The sequence below is a fragment of the Ceratotherium simum genome, chromosome 3, assembly GCF_057802395.1.
Source record: "Ceratotherium simum simum isolate JZ-2026a chromosome 3, ASM5780239v1, whole genome shotgun sequence".
NCBI lineage: Eukaryota > Metazoa > Chordata > Mammalia > Perissodactyla > Rhinocerotidae > Ceratotherium > Ceratotherium simum.
Window position 1 is genome coordinate 89,456,043 of NC_141902.1, and position 13,685 is coordinate 89,469,727.

Consider the following 13,685-nt stretch of genomic DNA (forward strand, 5'->3'; position numbering starts at 1 on the left):
GTTTCCTTTCACTTATCCAGAGCGAGACAGGGAGAGAAAGAAAGAGGGGCAGAGAACAGCCCCCTGCAGAGTAAACTCTGCATCACTGTCCCGGGTTCCTCCTCTTCAGCAGCAGGGTCCTGGCCCCTGGCAAACAGAGGGGGCTGGGGACCTGGAGGGAGGCTGTCTCTCTTCCTGTCTGGTCCCGAAAGATTCGCAGAGGCCCACAGATGGAGCCATTAAAAGCGCTCTGGCCTAGATATCACTTTCAGTGAGCAACCTGGAATGACAGTCTCGGAGGAAAACGAACATGCAGAATGGAACAAAAAAACCCCGAGTAACGCACCACCCATTTACGGGCCGTGGCTTCTTTCTCCACGTTCTTTAGGAGCTTCGTTCTTCTCCAGGCTCTCAGCGTTGGTGTCAATTCAGAATTAGAACGTTCTTCAATTCCTCAAGCCCAAACACAGCTCTGTCTTTCTCTTCCCACGAAGAGGGCCGAGAGCCGGGGAGCGTAGGTGCAGAGCAATTGGGCAGTATCTTTCAAGATGACACATGCAGGTGCCTTCTGCCCCAGTGTTTCCATTCCTAAGACTCTTGCCCTCAGCCACACTTGCACAAGAGTGAGGTTATCCACTGCAGCATCGGCTGCAAAAGCAAAAGGCTGGAAACAACCTCAACATTCACAAATAAGAGGCCCAGTTACACAAACGTCAGTTTGTTCATAGAGCAGAGTACTATGCAGCTGTATAAAAAATTTAAGCAACTGGCTTTCTGTGCTAAAATGAGAAGTGCTGTGTATAGGATGTTACCTTTTACATATGTTAAAAACCAGACTACCTACTGACACATAGACCAATACATAATACACACACACCTGTCAGTATGTGCACAGGCCATCTCTGGCAGGCAGTGTGAGAAACTGGCTGACAGTAGCTACTGCTGGGGAGGAGAGCAGGGGACACTGTCTTCACCACACCCCCCTTTGAACCCGCTGAACTCTGTGCCAGATGCAGTGTCACTGTTTAAAAACCTTGCCTGACCCTTTGTGCCAGGCAACTGACATGCATTCTCTCACTTACTCCTTACAAGACCTCTTCAAGGTCTCCTTGTCCTGACTGTACAGATGGGCAAACTGAGGCTCAGAGAAGAAATATGCACATATCCTCAGCATTCAAAGCTGTTTCCCTCCAAAATCCCTGCTCAAATGGCACACTGTGGGCTCTTTATGAAGACGAAGAATCTTCTTGGCCACACACACTGCGTGTGCCTGAATGGGAGACGCTACTGCAAATGAAAATCACCTGATTTCTCAAGCGCCCTGCTGCCACTTAGCAAACCCACATCTTCCTTCCTGGGACTTGGGAATGAAGGAGGCATGTGGAGACGTGTCTCCCTGCCAGACGGAGAGCCGCCATGAAGAGGGCCTGCTGCATACAAGGGTGCATGGCTCGAGGATGTGGACCAGAAAAGCAGTCACAGGCTGTCTCTCCGCCTGCCTTCCTCCCCGCCTGCAGAACAGCAACATGAGTCTGCAACCTCTCCACTTGCCGGCACTGTCACCTCTGTGCTGTGGAACCCGTGCCTGGTATTCAAATGCTCTGTGCCTCAGTTTCCACTTTTGTAAAATGGGCATGAAAATAATTACACCAATTTCATAGGATTGTTCAGGGACCAAAGGTGAAAAATGGATATAGAGAGTTGGGCTCAGTAACCCATACCCAGCTCCCAATTTAGAGAGGCTTTAGGTAGCATAGCTGTTCTCAAATGATTTGGTCTCAGGATCTTTTTACAACTTAAAAATGACTGAGGAGGCTGGCCCGGTGGCATAGCAGTTAAGTTTGCACATTCTGCTTCCGCGGCCCAAGGTTTGCCAGTTCAGATCCTGGGCACAGACCTACTCACAGCTCATCAAGCCAAGCTGAGGCGGCGTCCCACATAGAAGAGCTACAACTCTACAACTGTGATATACAACTATGTACTGGGGCTTTGGAGAGAAAAAAGAAAAAAAAGAGGAAGATTGCCAACAGATGTTAGTGAAGGGTTAATCTTCCTCAAAAAAAAAAAAAATGGGGGCCGGCCCCGTGGCATAGCAGTTAAAAGTGCGCGCTCCGCTGATGGCAGCCTGGGTTCGGATCCTAGGCGTGCACCGATGCACTGCTTGTCAGGCCATGCTGTGGCGGCGTCCCATATAAAGTGGAGGAAGATGGGCACGGATGTTAGCTCAGGGCCAGTCTTCCTCAGCAAAAAGAGGAGGATTGGCATGGATGTTAGCTCAGGGCTGACCTTCCTCACAAAAAAAAAAAAAAAAAAGACTGAGGACCCTATGGGGCTTTTGTTCACGTGGTTTTGCCTACTGATATTTACCATATTTGAAATTACTACTCAGAAAAATGTAAATGTATATTAGTTCACTTAAAAACAGTAATAATTACCCATTATATGTTAACACAAATCAAAGATGTTTTTCAGAAATCTATTTTTAAAAAATTTTATTGAAAATAGTAGCTAGATTCTCATATATCAGCTTCTGCATTTATTTGTTGTGAAATGTTTTGTTTGAAGAATATGAAGAAAATCCAGCCTCACACAGATGGGCAGTAGTAGAAGGGAGGAGATTTTAGGAGCCTTTTTAGGTAACCGTGGATATTCTTCCCTGAGTATCACCAGGACCTCTTACAGGTTTGCTGCAGGTGGAACCTCGGCCGCTATCGGTGAACTTTGGTACCCGATCCTGGTCTGCCGCACTCGGAATGGATCGTTTACCCACGCATGATTTGGTACCATCGTGCAATGGTCATTTGGAACACACTGGTTCACCGGGTTATGCACTCCGAGACAATGAGTGAAAAAGGCAAATTAAAACCTTGGTATTACCATGAAAATAGCTTTGACCTTGTGGACTCCGAAAGAATCTCAGGGACCCTCTCAGGCCACACTTCAAGAACACTGGGTTAGCAGAACTTCCTTATCCTCCACGTTAACCATGTCTTTTTAAGAACTCAGAGAAAAAGGAACTTCTATGGGGAGCGGGGGCAGGTGAGCATGGAATCCCCTGCGCCCCGGGAGTCTCCATCCCCTCCCCAGCTTGCGCAGACGTGCAGCCCAGGAGCCAGCACCCTCTACTCCACACAGGCTGGCCTCCTCCCTCCCCGAGCCTCCCCTCTAATCACCAGGCCTGCTCTGCTCCTCCCTGCATTACCAGACGCCTTCTTCTCACCACAGGACCCCCTCGTGCTCCCCCAAAATAACAGTCCTCAGTGGTTTGCTGAGGGCAGGGCCTCAGAGAGCAAACTACAGGGGCCGGGCACAGCCTGCTGCACTTGGGTCTGCAGCTGATAATTCCTGGTCTCTTGAAATTACATACGGACATGTATTTATAGCCAAATACATGGGTGCCCAGGAATTGCAACTCATTCATATACACATTTTTAGCATATCGTTCGGCCACCAAGTTCCATTAAATCTTCCTTCCAGGGTCTCTTGTGTCACTCGTCCTATGCTGGAGACAAGGTGAGGCCTTCCCCACTGCAGGCTGGGCTGTGACAGGCCGTCCCCAGCGTCTCCCACTTCCAGCAATGGGTCCAAATGCATCGCTTTTGACCACCACCGTCTCGGGCTCAAAACCTTCAAGGAGGCTTTGACATTCAAGCCTGGCTCAGCATTTCCCTGCTTTAGCTTCATCACCCACGGCAGCCCCTCTCCCACTCACCGCTCACTCAGGCACCCGTGGGCCTTTCTAGCCCTCACCCCTTCCTCCCTACTCAAGCCCACTCCCTCTCCACATTCCCTCTCATTTCATGATCACACCCTCCTCTGGACTTGACAGCTGTCTGGTGTGTAGAGGGCCTTGTACATAGAAGATGCTCAAAAAATTAACGTGACAAGTAATTTCTGAGCAGCTACTATGTGCTGGGCCCAGGGATATGGCAGTGAGTAAATAAAACATTTTTGTCTTGTCTCCTGCAATTAACACTCTAACACCTGTTAATTCTTTGCTGCAGCGTTGTGACACCCCTTTGTTATCAAGCATTATTTATTCCTTCAAGTCATTGTATATTGTGTCTTTATTTTTATTTCCAACTCCTCGAGGACAGTATTCTGTGTCATCTTTGCTGCCTAGAATATATTAGATGCTCAATAAATATTGCTGAATGGGAAGTGGATTAACCACAACATCCACTTGAATAAGAATCAAAAAGATCCAGACATCTGTTAAACCCACATTCAAGGTCTCCAGCGTCTGCTGTATTAACTTGGAATATGAGTGACGTGTTTCATATTTAAGTATTTTAAATGCTAGATGGGAGAGAGTAGCCCTCAACCCTGTCCTCGTTGGGGTTCCATAAATCACAGGAATCAAACTGCAGATGCTGATCTCGAGCAGCCTAACGGGGTGATTAGGCGCCAAGGCCCTGGTTTCAAATTCCAGCTCTGCCATTTCTACCTGTATAACTGGCCCAGGACACTTACATTCTCTGAGCCTCAGTTTTCTCATCTGGAAAACGGGGGTGAAAATAACCGTTTCTACATCAAAGTACTATCCTGAGAATTAAATGAGAAAATCCATGTAAAGAGCTCAGCACACGAAAGTCACTCAATTCATGAGAGCTGCTGTTATTAATAATGTTGTTGCTGTAGCCTCGGACAGCATGAAGCCTGTTGTAGGAAAATTTGAAGATGGCCCCCTGGTCTTACTCCTGTGACCATGTTACCTACATGGCAAAGGGATCTGCAGATGTAATTAATGATGTTACTAACTAATCAACTGACCTTAAAATAGGGAGATTATCGGGGTAGGCCTGACCTAATCACATGAGCCCTTTAAAGCAGAGTTTTCTCCAGCTGATTGCAGAAGTGGATGCCAGAGATTTGAAGTAGGATGCCCCACTGCTGGCGTGGAGATGGAGGGGGCCACATGGCACAGAATTCGGCAGCCTCTAGGAGCTGAGATCAGCATCCAGATGACAGCCAATGATGAGGAAGCAGGAACCTCAGTCCTACAACCACAAGGAACTCGATTCTGCCAACAACCTGAATGAGCCTGGAAGCAGATTCTCCCCCAGAGCCTCAGGATAAAAGCCCAGTCCAGCTGATACCTTGGCCTTGGCCCTCTGAGACCCTCAGACAGAACCTACTTGAGCCAATCCAGACTTCTGACCTACAGAACTGTGAGCTAAGAAATAGGTATCTTGAAGCCACTAAGCTTGTGATGATTTCTCACGCAGCAACAGAACCCAGTACAAGCCCTGCTCAGCCTCCAGCCATTAGGCATACAAATAGTCAAAGCATATCAGGTGCCTGGTCAAGGGTCTGGGGACGACTTGTACTTTCTGTATCTTAAATTGCTGCATGTGTGATGCTTGAGAACAGCGACTATCTTACTCGTCTCCATCCCTAGCACTTAGCAGTGTAGGTATCATATACAGGTTCTCAATAATTTCATTTAACAAAATTTCAGCTTCCTGGGCAGTCAGGACCAGAATGGCTTACTGCTCCCCAGTTCAGCTTCACAACTGCATGACTAGCCAGAGATAAGGTGTTTGGGGGCAATTATCTGAGCAAAACCCAGCAAAAGCCTCTTTCTTGCCTAGAGGAAAACTCCAGACACTGGGAGTGGTTCAGAGGAAGCACCCAGCAGCCAGGGTAGGTGTGTGTCCACGTGCGAATGTGTCTTTACACACCAACTGACCTCGGGCTGGACGGCCTCCCAGGGCTTTGCTAGCCAGCCAAACCCTAACATTTTGCTTGTAATTGGACCTTCCAGTAAAAAGTCCTAGTTGCAGTGGTAAAAATAGCAGCTGCAACTTCCTGCAGCAGATACACCAGTCATCCGGGTGCTGAGAGGAAACCCAGCGATTCCCCCACACTCCAGCTCCGTGAGGTGCCTGCAAGCCAGGCACAGGAGGGCAGTGGGGCAGGACTCCACAAGGGCAGGCCGCTCATGCCCCTGCCCCCAGCGGACCACCCTGTAGCCGGCTCCAGAGTGAAATGCTCCCTTTCTCCCTTCATGAAAAACCCCACCCTCAGAATCCAGGGACGTCTGATAAATGCCAAAATGTGCCTGCAGCCAGCTCCACCCTTCTCTCCTGCGCACTAGCTGCAGAGGTACAAAGGTGGGGGGCCTCCCTACCGAAGCCTGTGGGGGTACCCCGTCCCCTGCTCATCCACTCTCCATCACCCACCCCCATGTCTGTCCACCTTCCTGTCTGTGGTCTAGAGCTCCCCCGCAGCTGTCCCAACCAGGTCAGGCTGCTGGGGATGACAGAAGCCTCCACCAGGGCTTCATCTGAGGCGTCCCCAGGGCAGCAGGGGAATCGCAGCCAGGCCTGGATGCTGCCCCCAAGGTAGGGCGAACTGCGTTAGACAGAGCCCACTTGGGGAATGAGAGAAGAGCTGGCAAAAATGTCCCCCAGCACCTGAATCCAGCAGTAATGAATTCCTCCAGGGACCCAGGCCACCAGGCCACCAGCCTCCTGGCTCCCCCAACATGGGGCCTGACGCCACCCAGGGAGCACATGGGCCTGGTCTTCCCTGGCCCCAGATTCCACCTTTCCTACTCTATCAGTCTCCACAGCTTCCCCTCTTTCTGTCTCCAAATCAAGTACAAGGGCCCTCTTGTAAATCTTTTGTTTAAAAGCCTCCTGTTACAGGAAAATAGACAAGGACTCCCAAGGTAATAAACCAGAAATTCATCCAGTTCTAGGAGCCCCAGCCTTTGGCCTCCACCACCAACAGGTAAATAGGGGGATCAGTCTGTGGTGGCCAATGCCCCTTTCTGAGCCTTTTCATGAACCAGCTATACAAGGTAGAGGTTCTCTACCCTCCTGGCTCATTGCTTTATGCCCACAGGAGAGACAGGAAGGAGCCCATTGACTCGGCCGTCCCTCTCACTTCTCTTTCAAATGGGGTGAGGCCCTTTCCATCTCAGGGACACCAGGCAGACGTCCCACCTAAAGGCACCCCAGCCCTCCTCTGGACACAGTGGCTGTTTAGAAACATTTGGATTCACTCAAATGTTCCAAGCTTCAGATGTCTGCATGATGTTTGCAGAGCTTTTCAGCATAAAATGAACTTTCAGGAATGTTTTCCCATTCACAGTGTACAGCAGCCTGGCAGGGGGCAGGGCAGGGATTAAAAGGGCCTCATTTCACAGATGAGTTTATTCGCAGGGTGAAGGCTTCGCTGAGTCCCCAGCCAAGGTCAGGAGACCAGGGAGAGGCAGAGCCAGCACTTGCTAAACTTTGATCCTCTGGAAAAACAAAGATGGGTTAAAATAAAAAGAGGAAGTGTAAATAAACTAGATCACTTTTTTCTTTAAAGGAATAATGAGATCATTTCACATTAGCTACAAACGTGGATAATATCAAGTGTGGGTGAGGATGTGGGGACATGGGCTCTCCAACACCATCAGTGGCAGAGCGAACTGGCTGTCTTTGCGAAAAGCATTTGGCTTTGACAGTGAAAACTGAAAGATCAGAAAGATGTATGATCAAGGATGTACAAGACTTCATGGACTGTATGGGGGAAAAAACAAAAACCAGACAGAACCCAAACGTCTCTCGTCAGGACACAGTGAGATGAAAGGCGGCAGCTTAGCCATGCTGTGGGATATTCTGCAGCTATGAAGAGAGAAGGGACTCCAACACACACCCAGTGACAGAAGTCGTGGAGTGTTAAGTACGATCCAAGTTACGTAAAAACAAAATCTGTCCGTAGACAGGGGGACTAGAAGAGCATGCACCAAACCATTGACAGACACCAAGGACGGGCGACTTGCACAGCACGCTGGTTGTTTCTTACACTGTTTGCTTATAAAGGGAATCTACTGATGTATTATTGAAATAAAGAAACAATAAAACAACTTAAAAGGAACACGTTTTCCTTGGCCTCCCTAGTTTTCCTTGGCCTCCCTACGAATCAGAAGATTAGGGAATGTTAAGGGCTGCAGCCTCCCTCTGGGTCTCGTCTCATCCCCCTCCACAGCCGAGGATGTTCCCAGCCCGTGCACTTGCTTGGTCACCACCTGGCATGCCCCTCCTTGGATCTTCCCATAGCTGCCTCTCTTCTGGTCTTGCAGGCCTAGCCTCAAATGTCACCCGCCCAGAAAGGCCTTCTTTAGGCCCTCTGGTCTAAGTGGATCCCCCACCTGACCCTTCTCCTCACACCTCCCCGTCCACCTCCCGCAGCCCTAATTGTAGTTGTGTTTATTTTGTCTATGTGTTGTCTGCCTCCTCCAGTTAAATGGGGGCTCCAGGATGACGGGGACCTTGCCTTGTTCTCTGCTGCATCCCAGAGCCTGGCAGAGAACAGACGGCAAAAATATTCCTTGCGCATGTTTGGAATGGAGACTCTAATTTAAATAGTCCACTTCCTCACCTCTCCAATGGGGAAACTGAGGCAGACTCTTGACACGCCACTCAGACCCCAGTGCTGTGCCATAACCACTTGACTGTCTGCCTCACACACCAGAGGCAGAGCTTCCAAGTAGGGACCCCCTTCAAACCTGACTTTCTTTTCCTAGTTTCTAGTCCGGGGTGATCCATTCAGAAGGTGCTAAATAAATGCGTGTTGCACGAATAAAGCTGTCCATCTTCCTCCCTCAGATTTCCAAAGCCACGATCAACAGAGGCATTCACAGGTTAAGGGACTTGCTGCCCAAGGTCTTACAAGCCCAGCTAGGACGTAGCAGACCTTAAACTCTGCACGCTAGATGCAATGGCCACAGCTTCTGAGCTCCTCTGGCTCTTGGCCCTCACTCCTGCCCCACCAAATTTGGCCTGGCCAACTGCAAACCCGGCAGGCACCTTGTCCTGGGGTTTGAAATGAGCGAAGCCTCTCTTAATTAGGAAATTAATTCCATTCAGCCCAGATTGATCTGTGGTCAGCCTCTCCTTGGGGGCCCTCCAGGAGCAGGTGGAAAATAAGCAAGGCTTGTTTCTATCCTATCCCTGCACACCACTCTGACGATCAACCAGCTGAGGGTCGAAGGCATCCTCCAGGCAGACGGAGGGGGCGGGGAGTGACACCCACAGCCAACGTGGTCCTCCCTCCAGGCAGCAGACACAGCTCTCCCACCGCCCTGCTCAGCCCCCGCCTCCTCACGGGAGGAGCCATCCAACTGGTCTTGCAGGCGCCTCCTTGGCAAAGCCTGATGCGCAGGAGGCAAGGAGCCTTGCATCTTCCTCCTATCCCCCAGGCTCCCTCATGATCCCCTGGCTCCTGGGAGCTCTTTATCTATCTCTCTTCTCAGAGGTGGCTCGGGGCTCTGTGGCCAGGGGACACCCCACAGGCTAGGTCCCATCCCATCTGTTCCGGGTGAAGGGGGGAGTCACTCTAAGTGCTCCCACACCTGCTGCCCAGCTCCCAGCCCAGGACCAGTCAGAACAATCTTGGGAAATGAGTCACCCACATGCCACCTTCCTTTGAGCCCAGTCTGTGGCTGGCTTCACGAGCCCCTCAGCCATGGGCACACAGCGGCCTGCAGGCCCTTCACACCTGGACCCCAAACTCCAAGGCAGTGGGGCAGAGGCAGGAAACCAAGGGAGATGAACCCTGTCCCTCTGGAGTTACTTGGAAAGTCTGACTCAGATTCCACTCAACCAGAAAGGAAAGGAAACCAGGAGCTTGCTTACTGTACTCCTTTCATTCTACAGGTGGAAGAATTACGGCCCAGAGAGGGAAAGTGACTTGCCCAAAGCCCCATAGCACACATTAGAGGCAAAGCTGGAACTAGCACTCTAGACTCCTGACTTCTAATTTGGCCCCTCTGCACTCTACTGGCTGTCTCTCAAACTCTTCCTGCCCACAAGGGCTAAGCATAGAACTCAAGCCTTATAAAACTAAACATCAGAGGTTGCAAGAACCTTTGAGATTTTACAGCAAACATTTAATAGAAGCATTGTACAGAAGAGCATCCACTCAATGTACAGAAGAGAAAATCAAGGCCCATAAAGGTTACAGGACCTACACGAAGTCACACAACCAGGCACGGGCAGAGCAGGACTCCCAGACCCCCACTTAAGTGCTCTTTCTGCCAACAGGTTCTAGGTGGGAGGGTTCCACCTGTGGGGATGGGGAAGGGGTGGAGTTGACCTCGGGCCTCAGTCCCACTGAAACAAGGTGTGGCCCAGAGAGCCTTGTCCAGCCTCTGTACCCAACCCAGGGGTCCAGGAGACCACTGGGAAAGCAATGGCTGAGAAGATTTTCACGTATTTGCAGAAAATATAGGGAAATTTCCCAATTAAAATGGATTTCTGAGATCACAGAGCTGGCACTTTTAAGAACAAGCCAATGAGGCACACATGCCTGCCCTTTTTCATCCAAAAGGGCGCTGCCAGAGCTTGGAAGGAAAGGGTCAGCAGCAAGAAAGAACAGGGCCTACTGGTGCCAGAGGGAGGGGGCCGGGTGGGTGGAGATAGGGTCCCAGGACAGGACTGATCACAGACCAGGCAGCATCTGAACCAAGTCTGGTTCCTGATCCATGCTCTTCACCCTGACCTCATGCTGAAGAGACTTACAGAGACCACTCCAGTGCCTGAGCCCTCTCTCACCTGGGGACAGACCCAGATTCACAAGGGAAAGTCTTGCTAGGATGCTTGAGTAAAAGCTGTGGATGCAGACGTCCTCCCCACGCCCATCCCCGCCCCTGCCCCCAGCTGTCCCAACTAAGTGCTTTCTGGCTGGGAAAAACGCTTCAACAGCCCTGGCTGCCTAAGGCAATTCAATTATGAAATTTACCACATTAGATGAAAACCAGCATCTCAATCAGCCAATTCATTTGCGTCTGGCCACTCTGTTTTCTCATGCCAGCTCTGCCTGGCCCCTCCCTGGCCAGGCCACACCCACACCCCCTGGCTGGTCCAGAAGGACTAAGGGCTCAGGCCATGGGCTGGTCTTTGGCGCTGGTAGTGGGTTCTCCCAGGACCCCTGAGCAGAGAGGCTGCATCCAGGAGCCATCCATCTTCCTGGGGACTCCCGGGACTACTGACTCCACAGGCCAGACCACCACAGTCCCAGGTGAACCTTACCATCCCCTCCTACCTGCATTCTCCCTGACCTCAACCTGCACCTGCCTTGAGGCTGGCAATGAAATGGCCTCTGGGTGAAGTGGGAGTGGGTGGTGGGAGAAGGCAGCCGCCCAGGGCCTGGAATACCCCGTGCCCCTCCTGTTCCCCTCAAGTCCCCTGGCAGCCTTTATCACTGGGGTACTGTGCACATCTCTATGTGTCAGGACCCCTAATCCACGTGCCAGCACACCACCCTCGTCTAGGAGCTCCTTGAAGGCAGGGTCCCAATCAATACCCTTCAAACAATGAAAGAACTAACAATGAATGAACCACTCACTAAATAACACTCCCTCGAAACCCTCTTGGGCATCCTTGTGATAGATGGGAAGAACCAAGCCTACTTTCACTGCAGACCTGGCAGTCCCAGGCCTGGGTCATCTTCCTCTTTCCTTCCTGCCCTCCTCTTCCCACACTGGGTGCTTGCAGGTTTAAAACGCTATTAACGGGCATCAGGCTGCAGAAGCTGTCTCCGACGTGGAGTGTGCAGCTCGCCCACAGCTCCTCTCTCTGCACCACAAACATAAATCTGGCTGCAGCACGAGCCCCAGGACCAAAGTTTCTACCATCTCTCTCTACCTTCCTTTTAACCACCTCCCTGGAGTCACTTCCTGACAAACGGAATGACTCAAGATCGAGACAGCTGCCGGGACTGGAAGAAGACTGACTCCTTCAACCTCCACAGGCACAGCTTGGGGACTCAAGGAGCCCCGGCCTTAGAAGACACCAAATCTGGCCCCCGTGGGCTGGACCTTGTATCCCACTTCTCCCAGCCTCCAAATGCAAGCCTCACCAACATCCCCTAGGAATCCTAACAGCACAACTGGGCCCACTGAGCATCACTCCCACCTATGAATGGGGAGACTGAAGAGAGGGTCCCAAAGGGCCTGACACCAAGTCACAGTCACCAGAGCCTGGTCCACAACAAGAACGTGGGGTTCTTGCCTCCTCTCCCAGTGCCACTAGCAACTTCCCTCACCCGCTCACACCAGCAGAGTGAAAGCAAAAGGCCCAGACACACCTGGTGTTCTCCGCCCTGACTTGCCAGGGAAGGCCAAAGCTCAGGGTGCCTTCCCGCTGCTCAGAGCAACCCCGCAGGACCCAAGAGTACCCAGATTCAACCTGCGGGGCTCTGGGTCGCCCCTGCCCCAATCCCTTTGATCAGGTCTCTACACAGATTTTTCTTTGCTTAAAAATAGTGGAAACAAACTTAAAGGGCTTTGAAGCAGCAACACAAAAAAGTTGTCTGGTACCCCTGGGGGCCTAGTCTTCTGAAGCAAAAGCTTCTCAAGCAACTACGAGGGGGGGAAGGAGGAGTGGAGGCGTGCCCAAGTGCGGTGGGGTCCTGGAGCCAGAGCAAGACCGGGTATGAGGACAGCCGGGCTGGACGAGGCTTGCTCTGCACCTGCCAGGGTGGCTGCCACCACGGTGGACAGGTGAGTGGGACTTACAGCGTGGCATCACTGCTCTGCTATCCACAGCTCTCTAAACAGAGACAAGGGGCCCTGTCAGGCGGGACATGAACGGCCGGGGGCAGAGGGGCGGCGGGCTCCGGCCCCGGCTAGCGTGGACGACGTTTCCCTGGCTAACCCCTCGGCCCTCTCTCAACACGAGGCAGGCAGCCATCCGGCCCTCGGCGTCCAATGCGCGGGGACTCGGCCGGCCGGGGCGCAGAGCCCGGCGCTCACATCCTCAAAGACAAGCAGCCTCCTCTTTCCAGGATCGATAGTAATTTTTTAAAAAGAGAGTCTGCGGACTCAATGAATCAACCACTCCCAGGGGAAAGAGTGTAGCTCCCGCGCGCAACATCCATTTGCAAAACAATTCATTCCCTCGCCCAGCGCTCCGAGCAAATGCCCTCGCCGGGTCCCCAGGCACGCGCGAGGCCGGAGGGGCCGCCGTTGGGGAGGGGCGGCTGACTACGGTCCCCTCCCCACCATTGTCCCCGACTCCAGTCCCCCTAGACCCCGCGGGGGCCGGGACGGCTCCGGGGACCAAGCCCCGCTGTGCTCATCCCGCAGGCGGCCCCGCGGAGGCTCCCTCTGCCGGGGGCTCCCACGGGGGGCGCGCAGACCCGGCGCCCCGGTCCCTGTCCGGGGCTGGGGGGGCGACAAGTGCCGGCGGCCAGGCGCGGCAAGAGCTGCCGGAGGTCGCGCCCCCAGACCAGCCCAAGCCAGCACAGGTACTCACCGCTCCGGCGCCGCCGCCCCCGCCGCCGCCGCCGCCGCCGCCGCCGCCGCCGCCGCCGCGCTCAGAACGCCCCCGCCGCCGCGCCGCCGCTCCCCTCCCCCGGCTCACCACAGCCCGAGAGCACTGCCGCCGCGGTACAGCCAGGCGCCGCCAACAAACTAGTTTCTCGGCCTTCCCGCCCCGCCTCCCGGCCCGAAGCCAATCAGAGGCGGTGCTTCTGTGACGGATGGGCGGCTGAACCTGTAGTTCCGTCCGCAGGAGGAGACAGGGGTGGGGGCCCGGGCCGCGCCGGGACCGTGAGGGGGCGGGGCGGGGAGAGGAAAAGGACTTCGACCAGATTCTTAAAGCGACAGGCGCCTGCCCGCCCCCGCGGCCGAAGTTTGGGAACGAAATCGGACGGTGGTCTAGAGCTTTCCGAAGCAGGGAACTTTGTAGATGGCACATGCCTCT

The 13,685-nt window shown here is 52.9% G+C and overlaps 1 protein-coding gene across 1 annotated transcript in view; it reads right to left on the reverse strand.

Moving 5' to 3' along the window:
- Window positions 1–13,274, reverse strand: part of KLHL25 (kelch like family member 25) — a 35,171-nt gene extending 21,897 nt beyond the window's left edge. The window contains exon 1 of the mRNA XM_087428909.1: window positions 13,236–13,274. The gene's annotated coding sequence lies outside the window, so the exon portion shown is untranslated. The remainder of the gene's footprint in view (window positions 1–13,235) is intronic.
- Between the last annotated feature and the right edge of the window lie 411 nt (window positions 13,275–13,685).